The following is a 21,509-nucleotide window of genomic DNA, read 5'->3' as shown; positions in this document are numbered from 1 at the left end:
GTCTGTCTGTTTCTTCGAGGTACAACTTTAGGCCTCTTTTGTTCTGCATTTTCAATATATTTTTTCCTACAAATCTACGCTTCTGACTTTTCCTTCAAGGGATTTAGTGTAGTCATTTGAACCACCGCACCTGTTGCAGGAGGTTGTGGGGTTGAACCCAGGTGCTTTTTTCCTTCAGGGTCAGTCATGCCTTTTTTTTTTAGTCCCTCTGGTATAGCTTAGTGGTTAGCACACCTAGCTGGGAAACCAGAGGTCGGGATTTTAAATCCACGCACAGGTCTTGGTTCTTTGTGTTGTTGTGCCTTATTCATCTGCCCTTGATATTTAGAGAGTTTGTGGTCAGCTAAAGCTCCTGGTTCTTTAAAAATTGCTCCTGAGGGAAGTTTTTCTCTTTCCAGTGTATCTGCTATTCAGGTGTGTCAAGAGACACCCCTTGAACTGTATTCAGAATTTTTCTCACTGGAGAGTGATAGTTCCGTTCCAGTCTGAAAACAGAGTTTTAGGCACTTGCCTCTCATATCTCGGGAGTATTGTTCTTTTTTTCTAGAGGGCCGGATCAGATCAAACTGAAGGATTTTCTATGGGATTTTCTCAAGTCTGAGTCCCTTCATCCTAGACAGCCATAGTTCTTGGAGTACTGCAGGACTATATAGTTCAGGTGTCTTCCTTCCTTCGAGGAAGTTCTCCTTTAAGAGACCTTGTCTATTCTTCTTTCCCTGGTAGGGGAGAATAGTTCCCTTGTTTCTTATCTAGGGATGATTATTTGGGTCTTCCGCCTCCATTCCCTGATGCTTCTGTTCCTTCTGATTTTGGAAGCTATGTGGGGCCAGGTCTGGTTTATACCTGAACAGGAGTCCGCTTGGGACCTCCAGGTGGGGCAGGTTATGTTCTTACTAGATTCTATAACTACAAGCATTCCTTTTTCTCTCTCTTCTGTGCCTGTCCATCCAGCAGCAAGCTCTGGTGATCCGGTACATAACTTGTCCATCTTGCAACCAGTAGGTTTGGAGTTCGGATCTAGCTGCAGTTGTTTTACCTTCACTTTCAGTGATTCAAGGTAGGAGGGTATTGGTCTGACGTTTGTTTTGGACATCATTCCCTTTGCTAATTTCCATAGGATGGAGAGCTTTCAAATCTGTCTCAGTGGATAGATCTAGATCAGCTGTAGAAAGACTTTCCCTGTGATGGTTTCAGGTGTATCTGTATCAAGACATGGGTTTTAAGGACATTCCTGGGTCATGTGTCTTCGGACATCATCCTGCTGGGATGGGAGTCTGTATGGGTCTGTTTAAGGTGCAGGGCTTATGAATAGTGTCTGTTCTCCTCTTTAAATTCTTGGAGTTGAGAACTATTTTAATGTGCTGATGACTCTTTGATTCCAGTCGGTTTAAGTTGGTTATTGAGTCCTTGGTTCAGGCTCGCAAGCCTGTTACTAGGAGGATTTTTTATGAATGGCGTAAATATCTTATTGGTGTGTAGCTAATAGATATTCCTGGAAGGAGGTCAGGATCCAAGGATTTATCTTCTTCAGGAAGGCCTTGAGATCAGCACCCTTAAGAGTCAGATCTCTGCTTTTTTTTCATCTCTCTACTCAAGTGTCTGGCGGACGTGCCAGATGTACTATCCTTTTTTCAGGCTCTGGTCACTATCAGGCCTGTGTTTAAATCAGTTTCTCCCTCTTGAAGTCTTTACTTTGTTATGGTTTTAGTCAGGCTTCGTTGAGCCTTTCCATAGGTATTAATTTATTATCTTTGAAAGTTTTTCTTTGTTGTTTTTTTTTACTGCTTTTTCTTCTGATCTGAGAGTTTCTGATCTATTAGCTTTGCAGTGTGACTTTCCTTATCTCTTATTTCTTTCGGATAAAGCAGTTCTCAGTATCATTTTGGTTTTTGCTCTAGTGATTGTTTTCAGACTAGAATGTTTCTCTGGGAATTGTTGTTCCTTCTATCTGTCTTAACCCTTCTTCTCATATGGAAAGGTTACTACATAACTTACTCGTTGTGCATGTTCTTATGTTTTTATTCGCAGGCTTCAAGGATTTTTTTCAGTCTTCTGCCTTGTTTGTTTGCCTTTTCGAGGAGATGTAAAGACCAGAAAGCTTTTGCTTCTTTTCTGTCTCTCTTGCTGAGTAGTGTTATTCTTTTAACATATGAGTCTGCTGGACAGCAGCCCCTTGAGAGATCTACAGCTCGTTTCTCCAGGATGATGTATTCTGTTTGGGCCTTCAAGAATGAGGCCTCTGTGGAGCTGATTTGTAAGGCTGCGACTTTCTTATTTGCTCTTTTTTTCTAAATTCTTTAAATTTATTTTGCCTCGGTTGAGATTTCCTTGGTAGAAAGTTTCTGCAAGCAGTGGTGCCTTCTGTTTAGGTTACCTGTCTTGCCCCTCCCTTATAATCTGTGTCCTCTAGCTTGGCTATTGATTCCTAATAGTAATTGATGATGATCTGTGGACTCATCGTGTCATTAGAAAGAAAACTAAATTTATGCTTACCTGATAAATTTATTTATTTCTTGACACGATGAGTCCACGGCCCGCCCTGTATTTTTCAGACAGGTTTTTTATATAAACCTCAGGCACCTCTGCATCTTGTGTTACTTCCTTTCTCTGCTTTCCTTTGGTCGAATGACTGGGGGATTGTGGGTAGGAAGTGATATTTATCAGCTTTGCTGTGGTGCACTTTGCCTCATAACTAAAGTGTTACAAAGTACACTAACACCAATAAACTACCTATTAACCCCTAAACCGAGGCCCTCCCGCATCGCAAACAGTAAAATAAAATGATTATCCCCTAATCTGCCGCTCCGGACATTGCCGCCACTATAATAAACATATTAACCCGTAAACCGGCGCATCATAAACACTAGTTAAATATTATTAACCCCTAATCTGCTGCCCCCAATGTCGCCGCCACTATACTAAAGTTATTAACCCCTAAACCTCTGGTCTCCCACATCACTAACACTAAATAAATATATTAACACCTAACCCTAAGTCTGACCCTAACCCTAACACCCCTAACTTTAATATAATTAAAATAACTCTAAATAAAACCTACTATTAATAACTAAATAATTCCTTTTTAAGACTAAATACTTACCTGTAAAATAAACCCTAAGCTAGCTACAATATAACTAATAGTTACATTGTAGCTAGCTTAGGTTTTATTTTTATTTCACAGATAAGTTTGTATTTATTTTAACTAGGTAGACTAGTTAGTAAATAGTTAACTATTTACTAGCTACCTAGTTAAAATAAATACAAAGTTGCCTGTAAAATTAAAACCTAACCCGTCTTACAGTAAAACCTAACATTACACTAAAATTAAATTAACAAAATATATTTATCTAAATTACAGAAAATAATAAACACTAAATTACACAAAATAAAAAATAAATTATCAAATATTTAAACTAATTACACCTAATCTAATAGCCCTATCAAAATAACAAAGCCCCCCCAAAATAAAAAAAAATCCTAGCCTACAATAAACTGCCAATGGCCCTTAAAAGGGCCTTTTGTGGGGCATTGCCTCAAAGAAATCAGCTCTTTTACCTGTAATAAAAAAATACAAACAACCCCCCAACAGTGAAACCCACCACCCACACAACCGACCCCCCCCCAAAAAAAACCTACCTAAAAAACCTAAGCTCCCCATTGTCCTGAAAAGGGCATTTAGCTCTTTTACATTGCCCAAAGTCCCTAATCTAAAAATAAAACCCACCCAATAAACCCTTAAAAAAACCTAACACTAACCCCCGAAGATCCACTTACAGTTTTTGAAGACCGGACATCCATCCTCAACGAAGCCGGGAGAAGTTTTCATCCAAGCGGCAAGAAGTCCTCAACGAAGCCAGGAGAAGTCTTCATCCAAGCAGCAAGAAGTGGTCCTCCAGGCGGGCAGAAGTCTTCATCCAGACGGCATCTTTTATCTTCATCCTTCCAACGCGGAGTGGCTCCATCTTCAAGACATCCGGCGCGGAGCATCCTCTTCTTTCGATTCCTCTTGAAGAATGAAGGTTCCTTTAAATGATGTCATCCAAGATGGCGTCCCTTGAATTCCGATTGGCTGGTAGAATTCAGCCAATCGGAATTAAAAGGTAAAAAATCCTATTGGCGGATGCAATCAGCCAATAGGATTGAGCTCGAATTCTTTTGGCTGTTCCAATCAGCTAATAGAATGCGAGCTCAATCCTATTGGCTGATTGGATCAGCCAATAGGATTGAAGCTCAATCCTATTGGCTGATTGTAGTAGGTTTTTTTAAGGGTTTATTGGGTGGGTTTTATTCTTAGATTAGGGACTTTGGGCAATGTAAAAGAGCTAAATGCCCTTTAAGGGCAATGCCCATCCAAATGCCCTTTTCATGGCAATAGGGAGCTTAGGTTTTTTAGGTAGTTTTTTGGGGGTGATGGGTTTTACTGTTGGGGGGTTGTTTGTATTTTTTTATTACATGTAAAAGTGCTGATTTCTTTTGAGCAATCCCCACAAAAGGCCCTTTTAAGGACTATTGGCAGTTTAGTGTAGGCTAGGGTTTTTTATTTTATTTTGGGGAGGCTTTTTATTTTGATAGGGCTATTAGATTAGGTGTAATTAGTTTAAATATTTGATCATTTATTTTTTATTTTGTATATATATATATATATATATATATATATATATATATATATATATATATATATATAACATAATACAAACCTCATTTTACTGTATAAATATGAACAATAAAAGTAACAACATTTTCCCCCATGTTAAACTGTGGCCTCTCTTGGACCACACAAATAGGTTAAAATAAGGGGGAATTTAGGGAAAGGAAGGGAAATCAGGCCACTGTTGGGCCCTAGAGTATATCTTATTTATATAATAGCCATTAAAGTAACTAAATAGTCTGAACCAACCAGACCATTAATGAGAGGGGTACTTTTCTGCCCTTGGCAATCTCTCTTTGTGACGTGCGTTAAGGGTATGAGTATATATAGATATAGCAACACACATAATCTAGTATTAAACTAAAAAGGCGGATGTCCATTGACCTTATCAAGCTATTGGGTAGTGGGCTGATGACACAAACCATTTTTATTTGCTGTTATCAGATCAGCCTAGCAGTATGAGCCGCTGTGTAATATCAAAACCTCACATTCCGTGTAAAGGACTAAGGATATTCATAACATAATACCCACTGCAAATTATCACCTAAGAGTGTAGGGGTTCTGGATTACTGAATTTGAATGGAAATGAACCTATTAGATTATTCATTACTTTCCAGACTAAACTACAATATTAAAGTGAGAAATGGCTTTCCAAAAAAGCTTAACTCAACGCTAAGTGTTATGGGCACATTTCCCTAGCTACACGTTAAATTTCAGGGTTGACAGAATGGGAAAGGACTGTTAACCTATTGTATCTATCAAACTGGGAGAATTGAGTGATATCAGCAGAAAATCATTTTAATATATTACTTGTCAGTAGTTTCTGTACCTGAAACTAACATATATGAATATACTCCTTACTTGAAGAGCAACATATAAACAATGTACATTATGGTTGAGAGCTGCCTATTACTAAGACCTATCCAGACTAACAGGCTAAAAATAGGGTGGTCAACATAACATGGTCAAAATCCCCTCTGTTCAAATTAAATTAAATCCCTAAGTTGCGGTAAGAAATAAGTTCAATATAAACAGTGTATTTCTTATATAGATCATAAGTTGACCAAATTATGGGGTCATGTAGACAAACTAAACTCTAAACAAATATTCATGTACAATGATAAGTGGAGCATAGTATCAAGACTTGGGGGTCTATTTAACAAGGGCCAAATGGCCCCTGTTCCAATAGTTTCCGCACGAGCTTTCAGGCTCGCTGGAAACAGGAGGTAAGAAGCAGCGGTCTTAAGACTGCTGCTCCTAAACTCATACGCCGCCTCTGAGGCGGCGTTTAGCAATCCGCCCAATCATGTATGATCATGCTGATTGACACCCCCTGCTAGCGGCCGATTGGCCGCAAATCTGCAGGGGGCAGCGTTGCACCAGCAGTTCACAAGAACTGCTGGTGCAATAATAAATGCCGACAGCCTGTGTGGACATGATTCGCTACAGCGGATCATGTCTGTCCGCACAATGATAAATGGGGGCCATAGAGATCAGCAGCTAGGCTTCATGAAGATACCTGCTTAAAGGGATAGTAAACCCAATTTTTTTATTTCATGATTCAGATAGAGCATGCAATTTTATGCAACTTTCTAATTTACTCCAATTATTCGTTTTCAAGGCAGGAATGAAAGCTTTGGAGCTGGCCTATTTTTTTGTTCAGTATTCTAGATAGGGCTTGCTGATTGGTACCTGCATTTAGCCATCTAATCAGCAAGCGCAACCCAGGTTCTCAACCTAAAATGGGCTCCAAAGCTTTTATTCCTGCTTTTTCAAATAAAGATAGCAAGAGAACGAAGAAAAAGTGATAATAGAAGTAAATTAGAAAGTTGCTTAAAATTGCATGCTCTATTCGAAAAATTTGGATTTAGTAACTTTAGTATAGCGTCTCTTCTGCAGGGCTAAGTCTAATCACTTAAAGGGACAGTATACTGTAAAATTGTTTTTATATGAATGTATTTTCAATGACTTGTTATACCAGCTGCAGAGTATAACATTTATGAGAAATTGCATTTTTCGGTTTATTTGTGTATATGAAGTAGCTGGTTTTGTGCTTTTAAACCATAGCTTATTGGGTTGAGCTTCAGGTAATATCAGATCTCATTATGTTATCACTTTTATGTACACAGACTTGCTTCCTTATCTTATATTTGTCTAGAAAACCAAAGCTCAATACTTAGAGAGAACAATGGAAAATTATCATTGTATTACTTAACTATCCTTCACCCTACTGAGAGTCTAATCTCTTCTGCTGGCTGTGTTTACTTAGGCTAGTCAATAGAATATAGTCCAGTAAAGATACTTTCAGTATAGGTTGGGCTACAACAGGCTAAATCAGCTATTTAAAATGCCAAAATAGGGGTAAAGGAGCTACTTGTAAACAATTTAAAACAATCCAGCAGGTAAAATGAATCATTGGGAACAATTTAAACTGAAGAACATTTTTGAGTGAACTGTCCCTTTAAGTCAGTAAGATCTGATGTCCAGCTGTCGCCAGCAATATACTATAGCCAGTATAAATAGCCCTAAAATAAAGCAATTGACCTATTCCTTTTGTACAGTCACCTGCATTTGGGATGGCTAGAAGATTCAGTGCAGACGTAGGATCTGAAGACTCTCCTCGCTTCAGATAAGTAGGGTTACTGATAAGCAGGACCTGATGTGTAGTCGCTGCTTTACTTACCATTTTTGCATTTCCTAGCTCGGAGGATTTGATCTGTATGAGCATCTTCTGTTAGGCATCATAGGAGATTGTCGTAAATTTAGATTTCTTTCATGTAATTGGCAAGAGTCCATGAGCTAGTGACATTTGGGATATACAATCCTACCAGGAGGGGCAAAGTTTCCCAAACCTCATAATGCCTATAAAAACTTTGCCTCCTATGGAGGTGGTGAAGTAAGTTTGTGCTAAGATTTCTACGTTGATATGCGCTTCTCAGCATTGTTGAAGCTCGATTCCTCTCAGAGTACAGCGAATGTCAGAGAGACGTGAAGGGAGTATCACCAATTGAATACGATGATTTCTCTAACGGGGGTCTATTTCATGGGTTCTCTGTTATCGGTTGTAGAGATTCATCTCCTACCTCCCTTTTCAGATCGACGATATACTCTCAATTTACCATTACCTCTACTAATAACTGTTTTAGTACTGGTTTGGCTATCTTCTATATGTGGATGGGTGTCTTTTGGTAAGTATGTTTTTTATTTCTTAAGACACCTCATCTATGGTTTGGCACTTTATGCATTTATATAAAGTTCTAAATATATGTATTGTACTTATATTTGCCATGATTCAGGTTCATGTATTTCCTTCAGCAGACTGTCAGTTTCATATTTGGGGAATTTAAACATTTTAAGAAATTTATTTCTATCCTGGGATTTAGTCTTTTTTTCAATTGACTACTTTCTTGCTATTGCGGGTGCGTCAAATGCTAAACTTTATTGCGTCATTCTTGGCACAAATTTTTTTTTGGCGCAGAAAAAGACGTATATGGTGCAACTTCGTCATTTCCGGCGTCATATGTGACGCTGAGACCTTTCACACGGCGGCGACATTAGTAACGCGAGTGTGTAATTTCCGGCCAAATTTTATTTCATTATTTCGATACCCAATTGGTGTTTGCCTCTTGCTTTTTTTCTCTATCGGAGGCCTATGCTTTTGCATTTTTTCCCATTCCTGAAACTGTCATATAAGGAAATAGATAATTTTGCTTTATATGTTGTTTTTTCTCTTACATTGAGCAAGATGTCCCAATCTGATCCTGCCTCAGAAGTTTCTTCTGGAACATTGCTGCCTGACATCGGTTCTACCAAAGCTAAGTGCATTTGTTGTAAAAGTGTAGAAATTATTCCACCAAATGTCATTTGTAATAGTTGTCATGATAAACTTTTACATGCAGATAGTGTTTCCATCAGTAATAGTACATTGCCAGTTGCAGTTCCTTCAACTTCTAATGTACATGATATACCTGTAAATTTTAAAGAATTTGTATCTGATTCTATTCCGAAGGCATTGTCTGCATTTCCACCTTCTAATAAACGTAAAAGGTCTTTTAAAACTTCTCATTTAGCTGATGAAATTTCAAATGACCAGCAACATAATAATTTATCCTCTTCTGATGAGGATCTATCTGATTCAGAAGATCCTTCCTCAGACATTGACACTGACAAATCTACTTTTCTTTCATGTAATTAGCAAGAGTCCATGAGCTAGTGACGTATGGGATATACATTCCTACCAGGAGGGGCAAAGTTTCCCAAACCTTAAAATGCCTATAAATACACCCCTCACCACACCCACAATTCAGTTTTACAAACTTTGCCTCCGATGGAGGTGGTGAAGTAAGTTTGTGCTAGATTCTACGTTGATATGCGCTCCGCAGCAAGTTGGAGCCCGGTTTTCCTCTCAGCGTGCAGTGAATGTCAGAGGGATGTGAGGAGAGTATTGCCTATTTGAATGCAGTGATCTCCTTCTACGGGGTCTATTTCATAGGTTCTCTGTTATCGGTCGTAGAGATTCATCTCTTACCTCCCTTTTCAGATCGACGATATACTCTTATATATACCATTACCTCTGCTGATTCTCGTTTCAGTACTGGTTTGGCTTTCTACAAACATGTAGATGAGTGTCCTGGGGTAAGTAAATCTTATTTTCTGTGACACTCTAAGCTATGGTTGGGCACTTTATTTATAAAGTTCTAAATATATGTATTCAAACATTTATTTGCCTTGTCTCAGAATGTTCAACATTCCTTATTTTTCAGACAGTCAGTTTCATATTTGGGATAAATGCATTTGTTTCAATTCATTTTTCTTACCTTAAAAAATTTGACTTTTTCCCTGTGGGCTGTTAGGCTCGCGGGGGCAGAAAATGCTTCATTTTATTGCGTCATTCTTGGCGCAGACTTTTTTGGCGCAAAATTTTTTTTTTTTTTTCTGTTTCCGGCGTCATACGTGTCGCCGGAAGTTGCGTCATTTTTTGACGTTTTTTTGCGTCAAAAATGTCGGCGTTCCGGATGTGGCGTCATTTTTGGCGCCAAAAGCATTTAGGCGCCAAATAATGTGGGCGTCTTTTTTGGCGCTAAAAAATATGGGCGTCATTTTTGTCTCCACATTATTTAAGTCTCATTATTTATTGCTTCTGGTTGCTAGAAGCTTGTTCACTGGCATTTTTTTCCCATTCCTGAAACTGTCATTTAAGGAATTTGATCAATTTTGCTTTATATGTTGTTTTTTTCTTTTACATATTGCAAGATGTTCCACGTTGCATCTGAGTCAGAAGATACTTCAGGAAAATCACTGCACAGTGCTGGAGCTACCAAGCTAAGTGTATCTGCTATAAACTTTTGGTATCTGTTTCTCCAGCTATTATTTGTATTGCATGTCATGTCAAACTTATTAATGCAGATAAAATTTCCTTTAGTACTGTTACATTACCTGTTGCTGTTCCGTCAACATCTAATTTTCAGAGTGTTCCTGATAACATAAGAGATTTTATTTTTTAAATCCATTAAGAAGGCTATGTCTGTTATTTATCCTTCTAGTATACATAAAAATCTTTTAAAACTTCTCTTTTTTCAGATGAATTTTTAAATGAACATCATCATTCTGATACTGATAATGGTTCTTCTGGTTCAGAGGGTTCTGTCTCAGAGGTTGATGCTGATAAATCTTTGTATTTGTTCAAGATGGAATTTATTCGTTCTTTACTTAAAGAAGTGTTATTTGCATTAGAAATAGAGGATTCTGGTCCTCTTGATACTAAATGTAAACGTTTAAATAAGGTTTTTAAATCTCCTGTAGTTATTCCAGAAGTGTTTTATCTCCCTGATGCTATTTCTGAGTAATTTCCAGGGAATGGAATAATTTGGGTAATTTATTTACTCCTTCTAGACGTTTAAGCAAATTATATCCTGTGCCATCTGACAGATTAGAGTTTTTTGGGACAAAAATCCCTAAGGTTATGGGGCTGTCTCTACTCCTGCTAATGTACTACTATTCCTACGGCAGATAGTACTTCATTTAAGGATCCTTTAGATAGGAAAATTGAATCCTTTCTAAGAAAAGCTTACTTATGTTCAGGTAATCTTCTTAGACCTGCTATATTTTTAGCGGATGTTGCTGCAGCTTCAACTTTTTGGTTAGAAGCTTTAGCGCAACAAGTAACAGATCATAATTTTATAGCATTATTATTATTCTATAACATGCTAATAATTTTATTGGTGATACCATCTTTTGATATCATTAGAGTTGATGTCAGGTATATGTCTCTAGCTATTTTAGCTAGAAAAGCTTTATGGATTAAACTTGGAATGCTGACATGTCTTCTAAGTCAACTTTGCTTTCCCTTTCTTTCCAGGGTAAATAATCTTTTTCGTTCCTTTCCTCACAACAAGGAACAAAAGCCTGATCCTTCATCCTCAGGGGCGGTATCAGTTTAGAAACTATTTTCAGTTTGGAATATATCCAAGCCTTATAGAAACCTATAGCCAGCTCCTAAATACCTATGAAGGTGCGGCCCTTATTCCAGCCCAGCTGGTATGGGGCAGATTACGTTTTCTTCAAAGAAATTTGGATCAATTCCGTTCTTAATCTCTGGTTTCAGAAACATTGTTTCAGAAAGGTACAGAATTGGCTTCAAGTTAAGGCCTCCTGCTAAGAGATTCTTTTCTTTCCCGTGTCCCAGTTAACACAGCAAAGGCTCAGCATTTCTGAAATGTGTTTCAGATCTAGAGTTGGCTGGAGTATTTATGCCAGTTCCAGTTCTGGAACAGGGGCTGGGGTTTTATTTTATCTCTTCATTGTACCAAAGAAGGTCAATTCCTTCAGACCAGTTCCGGATCTATCATTATTGAATCGTTATGTTAGGATACCAACATTCAAGATGGTTACTGTAGGACTATCCTGCCTTTTGTTTAGCAAGGGCATTATATGTCTACAATAGATTTACAGGATGTGTATCTGCATATTCCGATTCATCCAGATCACTTTTAGTGTCTGAGATTCTCTTTTTAGACAAGCATTACCAGTTTTGTGGCTCTACCGTTTGGCCTAGCCTCAGTTCCAAGAATTTTTTTCAAAGGTTCTCGGTGCCCTTCTTTCTGTAATCAGAGAATAGGGTTTTGGTATTTCCTTATTTGGACGATATCTTGGTACTTGCTCAGTCTTCTCATTTTCGAAGAATCTCATACGAATCGACTTGTGTTGTTTCTTCAAGTTCATGGTTGGAGGATCAATTTACCAATCAGTTCATTGATTCCTCAGACAAGGGTAACCTTTTTAGGTTTCTAGATAAATTCAGTGTCTATGACTCTGTCCTTGTCAGACAAGAGAAGTTTAACATTGATATCAGCTTGTCAAAACCTTCAGTCACAATCATTCCCTTTGGTAGCCTTATGCATGGAAATGTTGGGTCTTAGGACTGCCGCATCAGATGCGATCTCCTTTGCTCGTTTTCACATGCGATCTCTTCAGCTCTGTATGCTGAACCAATGGTGCAGGGATTACTCAAAGATATCTCAATTAATATCTTTAAACCGATTTTACGACACTCTCTGACATGGTGGACAGATCACCATCGTTTAGTTCAGGGGGCTTCTTTGTTCTTCCGACCTGGACTATAATCTCAACAGATGCAAGTCTTACAGGTTGGGGAGCTGTGTGGGGGTATCTGACGGCACAAGGGGTTTGGGAATCTCAGGAGGTGAGATTTCCGATCAATATTTTGGAACTCCGTGCAATTTTCAGAGCTCTTCAGTCTTGGCCTCTTCTGAAGAGAGAGTTGTTCATTTGTTTTCAGATAGACAATGTCACAACTGTGGCATACATCAATCATCAAGGAGGGACTCACAGTCCTCTGGCTATGAAAGAAGTATCTCAAATTTTGGTTTGGGCGGAATCCAGCTCCTGTCTAATCTCTGCGGTTCATATCCCAGGTATGGACAATTGGAAAGCGGATTATCTCAGTCGCCAAACGTTGCATCCGGGCGAATGGTCTCTTCACCCAGAGGTATTTCTTCAGATTGTTCAAATGTCGGAACTTCCAGAAATAGATCTGATGGCTTCTCATCTAAACAAGAAACTTCCCAGGTATCTGTCCAGATCCCGGGATCATCAGGCGGAGGCAATGGATGCATTATCACTTCCTTGGAAGTATCATCCTGCCTATATCTTTCCGCCTCTAGTTCTTCTTCCAAGAGTAATCTCCAAGATTCTGAAGGAATGCTCGTTTGTTCTGCTGGTAGCTCCGGCATGGCCTCACAGGTTTTGGTATGCGGATCTTGTCCGGATGGCCTCTTGCCAACCGTGGACTCTTCCGTTAAGACCAGACCTTTTGTCTCAAGGTCCTTTTTTCCATCAGGATCTGAAATCCTTAAATTTAAAGGTATGGAGATTGAACGCTTGATTCTTGGTCAAAGAGGTTTCTCTGACTCTGTGATTAATACTATGTTACAGGCTCGTAAATCTGTATCCAGAGAGATATATTATAGAGTCTGGAAGACTTATATTTCTTGGTGTCTTTCTCATCATTTTTCTTGGCATTCTTTTAGAATGCCGAGAATATTTCAGTTTCTTCAGGATGGTTTAGATAAGGGTTTGTCCGCAAGTTCATTGAAAGGTCAAATCTCTGCTCTTTCTGTTCTTTTTCACAGAAAGATTGCTATTCTTCCTGATATTCATTGTTTTGTACAAGCTTTGGTTCGTATAAAACCTGTCATTAAGTCAATTTCTCCTCCTTGGAGTTTGAATTTGGTTCTGGGGGCTCTTCAAGCTCCTCCATTTGAACCTATGCATTCATTGGATATTAAATTACTTTCTTGGAAAGTTTTGTTCCTTTTGGCCATCTCTTCTGCCAGAAGAGTTTCTGAATTATCTGCTCTTTCTTGTGAGTCTCCTTTTCTGATTTTTCATCAGGATAAGGCGGTGTTGCGAACTTCTTTTTGAATTTTTACCTAAGTTGTGAATTCCAACAACATTAGTAGAGACATTGTGGTTCCTTCATTATGTCCTAATCCTAAGAATTCTAAGGAGAAATCGTTGCATTCTTTGGATGTTATTAGAGCTTTGAAATATTATGTTGAAGCTACTAAGTCTTTCCGAAAGACTTCTAGTTTATTTGTTATCTTTTCCGGTTTTAGAAAGGCCAGAAAACTTCTGCCATTTCTTTGGCATCTTGGTTGAAATCTTTAATTCATCTTGCCTATGTTGAGTCGGGTAAGACTCCGCCTCATAGGATTACAGCTCATTCTACTAGGTCAGTTTCTACTTCCTGGGCGTTTAGGAATGAAGCTTCGGTTGTTCAGATTTGCAAAGCGGCAACTTGGTCCTCTTTGCATACTTTTACCAAATTCTACCATTTTGTTGTATTTTCTTCTTCTGAAGCAGTTTTTGGTAGAAAAGTACTTCAGGCAGCGGTTTCAGTTTGAATCTTCTGCTTATGTTTTTCATTAAACTTTATTTTGGGTGTGGATTATTTTCAGCAGGAATTGGCTGTCTTTATTTTATCCCTCCCTCTCTAGTGACTCTTGTGTGGAAAGATCCACATCTTGGGTAGTCATTATCCCATACGTCACTAGCTCATGGACTCTTGCTAATTACATGAAAGAAAACATAATTTATGTAAGAACTTACCTGATAAATTCATTTCTTTCATATTAGCAAGAGTCCATGAGGCCCGCCCTTTTTTTGTGGTGGTTATGATTTTTTTTTGTATAAAGCACAATTATTCCAATTCCTTATTTTATATGCTTTCGCACTTTTTTCTTATCACCCCACTTCTTGGCTATTCGTTAAACTGAATTGTGGGTGTGGTGAGGGGTGTATTTATAGGCATTTTAAGGTTTGGGAAACTTTGCCCCTCCTGGTAGGAATGTATATCCCATACGTCACTAGCTCATGGACTCTTGCTAATATGAAAGAAATGAATTTATCAGGTAAGTTCTTACATAAATTATGTTATTTATTTAAAATAGAGTATATGCGTTCTTTATTAAAAGAAGTGTTCATTACTTTGGATATTGAGGTAACCAGTCCTATTGACGTTCAGTCTAATAAACGTTTAAATGCTGTTTTAAAACCTCCTGTGGTTTCCCCAGGGGTTTTTCCTATTCCTGAGGCTATTTCTGATATGATTTCTAGGGAATGGAATAAGCTAGGTACTTCTTTTATTCCTTCTTCAAGGTTTAAAAAATTGTATCCTTTACCAGCAAAATCTATAGAGTTTTGGGAAAAAATCCCCAAAGTTGATGGGGCTATTTCTACTCTTGCTAAACGTACCACTATTCCTATGGAAGATAGTACTTCCTTTAAGGATCCTTTAGATAGGAAGCTTGAATCCTATCTAAGGAAGGCCTATTTATATTCAGGTCATCTTCTCAGACCTGCTATTTCTTTGGCTGATGTTGCGGCTGCCTCAACTTTTTGGTTGGAGAATTTAGCGCAACAAGAATTGGATCCTGACATATCTAACATTACTCGCTTACTGCAACATGCTAATAATTTTATTTGTGATGCCATTTTTGATATTATCAAAATTGATGTTAGATCCATGTCTTTAGCTGTATTAGCTAGAAGAGCTTTGTGGCTTAAATCTTGGAATGCTGATATGACATCTAAATCTATATTACTATCTCTTTCCAAGGTAATAGTTTATTTGGTTCTCAGTTGGATTCTATTATTTCAACTATCACTGGAGGAAAATGAGTTTTTCTACCTCAGGATAAAAAACCTAAGGGTAAATCTAAGGCTTCTAACCGTTTTCGTTCCTTTCATCAGAATAAGGAACAAAAACTCAATCCTCCTCCCAAGGAATCTGCTTCCAGTTGGAAGCCTTCCTCTCATTGGAATAAATCCAAGCCATTTAGGAAACCAAACTCTGCCCCTAAGTCCGCATGAAGGTGCGGCCCTCATTCCAGCTCAGCTGGTAGGGGGCAGATTAAGGTTTTTCAAGGATTTTTGGATAAAATCTGTCCAAAATCATTGGATTCAGAGCATTGTCTCTCAGGGGTATCGAATAGGATTCAAAGTAAGACCTCCTGTGAGAAGATTTTTTCTCTCACACATCCCTGTAAATCCAGTAAAAGCTCAGGCTTTTCTGAAGTGTGTTTCAGATCTGGAGTCTTCAGGGGTAATCATGCCAGTTCCTCCTCAGGAACAAGGTTTGGGGTTTTATGCAAACCTATTCATTGTACCAAAGAAAGAAAATGTATTCAGACCAGTTCTGGATCTGAAAATTTTGAATCGTTATGTAAGAGTACCAACTTTCAAGATGGTGACTATAAGGACTATTCTGCCTTTTGTTCAGCAAGGAAATTATATGTCCACAATAGACTTGCAGGATGCATACCTTCATATTCCGATTCATCCAGAACACTATTAGTTTCTGAGATTCTCTTTTCTAGACAAGCTTTACCAATTTGTTGCTCTTCCATTTGGCCTAGCAACAGCTCCAAGAATCTTTTTAAATGTTCTGGGTGCCCTACTATCTGTAATCAGAGAACAGGGTATTGCAGTGTTTCCTTATTTGGACGATATCTTGGTACTAGCTCAGTCTTTACATACTGCAGAATCTCACACGAATCAACTAGTGTTGTTTCTTCGGAAACATGGTTGGAGGATCAATTTACCAAAAAGTTTCTTGATTCCTAAGACAAGGGTCACCTTTTTAGGCTTCCAGATAGATTCAGTGTCCATGACTCTGTCTCTAACAGACAAGAGACGTTTAAAATTGGTTTCAGCATGCCGACACCTTCAGTCTCAGTCATTCCCTTCAGTGGCTATGTGCATGGAAGTTTTAGGTCTCATGACTGCAGCATCGGACGCGATCCCCTTTGCTCGTTTTCACATGAGACCTCTACAGCTTTGCATGCTGAATCAATGGTGCAGGGATTATACAAAGATATCACAATTAATATCCTTGAATCCCAACGTACGACAATCTCTGACATGGTGGATAGATCACCATTGTTTGGTTCAAGGGGCTTCCTTTGTTCGGCCAACCTGGACTGTGATCTCAACAGATGCGAGTCTTTCAGATTGGGGAGCTGTTTGGGGATCTCTGACAGCACAAGGGGTTTGGAAATCTCAAGAGGAGAAATTACCAATAAATATTTTAGAACTCCGTGCAATTCTCAAGGCTCTTCAGTTTTGGCCTCTGCTAAAGAGAGATCCGTTCATTTGTTTTCAGACAGACAATATCACAACTGTGGCTTATGTCAATCAACAGGGTGGAACTCACAGTCCCCAAGCTATGAAAGAAGTATCTTGGATACTTGCTTGGGCGGAATCCAGCTCCTGTCTAATCTCTGCAGTGCATATCCCAGGTGTAGACAATTGGGAGGCGGATTATCTCAGCCGCCAGACTTTACATCCAGGGGAGTGGTCTCTCAATCCAGATGTGTTTTCTCAGATTGTTCAGATGTGGGGTCTTCCAGAGATAGATCTCATGGCCTCTCATCTAAACAAGAAACTTCCCAGATACCTGTCCAGGTCCAGGGATGTTCAGGCGGAAGCAGTGGATGCACTGACACTTCCTTGGTGTTATCATCCTGCTTACATCTTCCCGCCTATAGTTCTCCTTCCAAGAGTGATCTCCAAAATCATCATGGAGCAGTCTTTTGTGTTGCTGGTGGCTCCAGCATGGCCACACAGGTTTTGGTATGCGGATCTGGTTTGGATGTCCAGTTGCCCGCCTTGGCCACTTCCGTTACGGCCTGACCTACTATCTCAATGTCCGTTTTTCCATCAGGATCTCAAATCATTAAATTTGAAGGTATGGAAATTGAACGCTTAGTTCTAAGTCCTAGAGGTTTCTCTGACTCAGTGATTAATACTATGTTACAAGCTCGTAAATCTGTCTCTAGAAAGATTTATTATAGAGTTTGGAAGACTTACATTTCATGGTGTTCTTCTCATAAATTCTCCTGGCATTCTTTTAGAATTCCTAGAATTTTACAGTTCCTTCAGGATGGTTTGGATAAGGGTTTGTCTGCAAGTTCCTTGAAAGGTCAAATCTACGCTCTTTCTGTTTTATTTCACAGAAAGATTGCTTTACTTCCTGATATTCACTGTTTTGTACAGGCTTTAGTTCGTATTAAGCCTGTCATTAAATCAATTTCTCCTCCTTGGAGTCTTAATTTGGTTCTGAGGGCTTTACAGGCTCCTCAATTTGAGCCTATGCATTCTTTGGTCATTAAACTACTTTCTTGGAAAGTGTTGTTCCTTTTGGCTATCTCTTCTGCTAGAAGAGTTTCTGAGCTATCTGCTCTTTCTTGTGAGTCTCCTTTTCTGATTTATCATCATGATAAGGCAGTTTTGCGGACTTCTTTTCAATTTTTACCTAAGGTTGTGAATTCTAACAACATTAGTAGAGAAATTGTTGTCCCTTCCTTATATCCTAATTCTAAGAATTCTTTGGAAAGATCCTTACATTCTTTGGATGTGGTAAGAGCTTTGACATATTATGTGGAAGCTACTAAAGATTTCAGGAAGACTTCCAGTCTATTTGTTTTATTTTCTGGTCCTAGGAAAGGTCAGAAGGCTTCTGCTATTTCCTTGGCTTCTTGGTTGAAACTTTTGATTCATCAAGCTTATTTGGAGTCGGGTCAAGCCCCGCTTCAGAGAATTACAGCTCATTCTACTAGATCGGTCTCCACTTCGTGGGCTTTTAAGAATGAAGCTTCAGTTGATCAGATTTGCAAAGCGGCAACTTGGTCCTCTTTGCATACATTTACTAAATTCTACCGTTTTGATGTATTTGCTTCTTCGGAAGCAGTTTTTGGTAGAAAAGTTCTTCAGGCAGCTTCAATTTGATTCTTCTTCTTTTTGATTTAAGTTTTTTTCTTTCAAATGAAATAAACTTATATTTTTGGGTTGTGGATTAATTTTTTCAGTGGAATATGGCTGTTTTTATTTTTATTCCCTCCCTCTCTAGTGACTCTTGAGTGGAAGACTCCACATCTTGGGTATTGATATCCCATATGTCACTAGCTCATGGACTCTTGCCAATTACATGAAAGAAAACATAATTTATGTAAGAACTTACCTGATAAATTCATTTCTTTCATATTGGCAAGATTCCATGATGCCCACCCTTTTTATGGTGGTTATGATTTTTATCAGCTCTGTAGAAATCCACTTTTAATTTCTACTTAATAGCCATCTATCAACGCCATCTGCCTCTCCCTTGACAGGCAAGCTGTCCGGGAACACTTAGCAGATAGAAGTAATTCCAACGCTCCTACCCCGGAAGGCATTATAACTAAATATAGAGAATAGAGAGAGAAGTACTGGTGACAGTGCTGCACATTGTAAGCAGCATAATCGGGACAAGGAACATAAATGGATACCTTCCATACTGAAAAGGAACTCCGGATCCGAGACATGATCACCTCCCTAAAGGACTTATTCCTACCAGCATTAGACAAGCTGGAACTTACTTTACAACAATTGTTGTCCGAAGCTCGGGTTGGGAACCCCCCACGTCTCTCTTCAAAATGGCGCCAACTCCCAGCAGACCTATTCCGTTACAAAGTTTGTACGACTCCAGAGATGCCCCAGCCAGAGCACAATGAGAGTTTGCAGGAGCGGCAGATATGGCCACAGCTGCATAATCCAACTCTGCCAGACCACTGCTCTCTATCACAAAACAGGGAGGATGGGATCATCACAGACATAAGAGTCACGGTGCCAGTGCGGAACATCACAGTATCAGGCAATGCATCTGCACTGCAACGGGACCCTGGCACTCACTTGCCCTTTCAACAGTCATTGAAGAGCGCACTTTACCATACTGTACACCAGCTACAGGATGACGGTTCACTCAGAGGATCAAGATCTTTGGCGACTCAGCTAACACTCCTTTCTGAAACCATGACATTTACAGATGCCTACAACCTTGGCCCTCATGTGGAGAATAACATACGGTTTATCCGTAGAACAATGGGCATCGGCTGACTGACAATAGGGATAAAGCCACCACGGGTCAGTTTAATCACCTTCCCTAACCTCATGAGAGGTGACCCGTCATAGAGCTTAACACCTGGTAAATATAGATGTTGGCTAAGACATCAAACCACAAGCCATCATTAAAAGGAAAAAGAAAAGAAAAGAAAAAACAGATCCGACTCGGCAGACCTTACTGTTTCCACAATACCTGCTCTAACGCTATGTTCATATAGGCATTCTGACTATACGTGGAGCAGAATTGACTCTCTTAACACCCTGTGATAAAAGACTAATGTCTCAACTTTAATATTCTTGTATAACTACCGGGAGCCCTTTTAACTCATAGTGTGCCGGTTGTGTGTATGTGCTGTTGTTATCCATATGTTTGATTTCAGTTGTTTTACTGTTTTTGTTTTTGTTGTTTTTTGTTTTACTTCTTAGCTCCCTATCAATCAATCACTCTGTTCTCCTGGGAACTGGAGATCTATTTAATATTCATGTTGATGGAAACGGCTGGTTGTTCTCAGTGAGTCCCAGTGCCCTGTGGAATTAAAAATTTAGGATGGTCAATTCAGTCCTTCATAGCTGCCCGGGCTATCCCCAATAATGATCTTTGAGATGGACAGTCTTGTAAAATGTGCTATGATTATTTTATAATTTCTACACTCCAACTCATCGCAAAATGAATGGATTGTTAATCTCTGGGGGCCTCTAGTGGTTGCTTTAGTATTGCATCACACTTTCTTTAGTTCTGTGATGCGATCTAACAGCAACTTATTTTAAATTGGTGCTCAGCCTGACATTCATGTAGAAGCAGGTGGGTTTCAACACTCTCTATGTATCTGTCTGATTTTTCTTTTCCCTACTTTGTTTTAATTGTATATTGGTTTCCTTTTATGTGATCATATAATCCTACTATGTAACACTAGACCTGAGAGGAACTCACATGTTTCATCTATACTAATAGTAATCAGACTGTGCTAATGTTTTCTTATATAACACTCATGCTAAATCACAATTTATCTGAGGATAGCCCACATAAACTCCCTATGGTCAGTTTAGTTTAGTTTAATTTGATATAGATGTAAATCTAGTTTAGTTATATATAGATAATAAAACCCCAAATATGAGTACATAATTCATATATATTAACTGTTACCTTTCATCTGTGTAGAGCCGCTGTATAAACATTGTACTCCACTTGTCCTAAAGTGTTATACCACTATTTTATCAGTTTTCACCTAACTTACTCATACTCAGTATTAATGTTTCCCAGCTACTGCATGCCTGCTTGATGAATTGTATGTGCAGTTCTTGCCTGGCTTGCTTGTACTTTGGGACATGGGTTACCTAATATTTGTATCTGTTTTGATAATGGAGACCTGTTGACAATGACTAATCCTGAATTTCCACAAAAGTTATATGGCAGAAAACTTTATCAAATACTGCATACTGCTTCCATTTTTAATCCTCTTAAGAGGAAGTTTAAGTCCAAGGTTAGTACCTAGTGGAGCGAGATGGTTACTTGAGCTACTGGGACACTTCAGGAGTCAAGTTCAGTCGACCTCCCTAGATTTAGGCACTGTTCAGACAGACTGTTACTCATGCTCAATCTCTCAGTATTATTCTTGATAGGACTGGATATGTCTTGTTCGTTTGTTTAGTCTGTTCGTTTGTTTTAAATGTTATTTTATGTTGAGTTTAATAATATTAAAAACCCCAATATTGTGGTGCAAACCCATATCTATTAGAACACCTGTTGACCCATTGAAAATTCTCAAAGCTACATGTATGTTAGTGTATGAAATCGCAGCTTATTATATCGTTATATCCGCCTTTCTAGCTCACCCTGCGAGGTGGGCTGATGATGTAATTTGTAACTTTGTACCCTTTATTGGTCATAAATAAAATATAAAAA

General features: G+C 38.8%; 1 protein-coding gene across 1 annotated transcript in view; it reads left to right on the top strand.

Annotated features, from left to right (window-relative positions):
- Positions 1-21,509, top strand: part of HERPUD2 (HERPUD family member 2) — a 179,347-nt gene that overhangs the window by 132,905 nt on the left and 24,933 nt on the right. The window lies entirely within an intron of this gene.

This window comes from Bombina bombina, chromosome 5 (genome assembly GCF_027579735.1).
Source record: "Bombina bombina isolate aBomBom1 chromosome 5, aBomBom1.pri, whole genome shotgun sequence".
Classification (NCBI taxonomy): Eukaryota; Metazoa; Chordata; class Amphibia; order Anura; family Bombinatoridae; genus Bombina; species Bombina bombina.
The sequence above is the reverse complement of the archived record's forward strand: the minus strand, read 5'-3'. Positions and strand labels throughout refer to the sequence as shown.